Source organism: Babylonia areolata, chromosome 23 (assembly GCF_041734735.1).
Source record: "Babylonia areolata isolate BAREFJ2019XMU chromosome 23, ASM4173473v1, whole genome shotgun sequence".
Classification (NCBI taxonomy): Eukaryota; Metazoa; Mollusca; class Gastropoda; order Neogastropoda; family Buccinidae; genus Babylonia; species Babylonia areolata.
The window spans coordinates 24,971,890-24,973,375 of NC_134898.1; positions in this window are offsets into that span (position 1 = coordinate 24,971,890).

Here is a 1,486-nt window from a genome sequence, read left to right on the forward strand (position 1 = left end):
TTAAATTAAAACTTCTTTTCAAAATATTCCAAAAGTGCGGCAATGGAAACGTTTCACTTGTGTATGAAACTGACAGTGATTCAAGTCCTGGAGCACACACACACACACACACACACACACACACACACACACACACACGAACAGACACACACACACACACACACACGATCACACACACACACACACACACACACACACACACACGAACAGACGAGCACACACACACGAACACACACACACACACACACACACACACACACACACACACACACACAAACACGCACGCACACACACACACACACACACACCCGCACGCGCACACACACACACACACACACACACACACACACACGCACGCACACACACACACACACAAACACGCACGCACACACACACACCCGCACACACACACACACACACACACACACACACACACACACACACACACACACACACACACACACACAGGAGGCCCCACTCACTGATGTCTAGCAGATGTGTGTTGTGTGGTCTGACTCTGTCTCCGCTGTGATTCCAGTCGTACAGCACTTGGCATTCTGCAAAGGGAAGGAAAGACACTGCTTGATGCATGACAATCGCCAGACGACATTGTGTGTGTGTGTGTGTGTGTGTCTGTGTCTGTGTCTGTGTGTCTGTGTGTCTGTCTGTGTCTGTCTGTGTCTGTGTCTTTGCGTGTCTGTGTTTGTGTCTGCGTCTGAATGTGTGTGTGTGTGTGTGTGTGTGTGTGTGTGTGTGTGTGTGTGTGTGTCTGTCTGTGTGTATCTGTGTGTGTGTGTGAGTGGGTGTATGTGTGTGTTGGGGGGTGAGAGAGAGAGAGAGAGAGAGAGAGAATGCGAAATGCGAAAAATGTTATTCAGATTAGGCCAGGACCCCTAATTGAAGGGGGCAAACATCAGCTACTTCAATCACACAATTAGATATTGAGATAGAACATCGAGTTATACATAGTACCAATTGTTTTCAGGAAACTTTCACATTTCATTTGTAGTCTAAGTTGCAACCAAACGTGCTTTGAAAGTATAGAACGCCAGATTATTTCGTACAATTTCGTTTCTAGAGGACATAAGCAAATTAAACCTGAAGCGACATGGATTATGAAAATACTTAGGCTGAATATATTTCATCCTCAAGTCATGAAGAGCACGACAGCCAAGCATAAAATGAATTTCATCTTCCTCACTGTCACGGCATAATCGACATAGCATTTTATCGACTCTTCTATCAGGCCCAACACTCGGCTTATATCACAGATTGACAAAAGTTTACATTTGGGCCAACAGCAAAGTGAGAGCTGTATTACCAATGGTTTCTCCAGTCAATGGGAAACCATTTACAGCTTAGTCTTTTGTGAAGGACTATTCCTCTCAAACTAGGAGGCAAAATTGCACTGGCTCTTAGTGCTGCAGCCTTGTGGGTTAGTTGGCCTTTGGGAACCATCCCAACGCCGACTGCCAGTGTCCTAAAA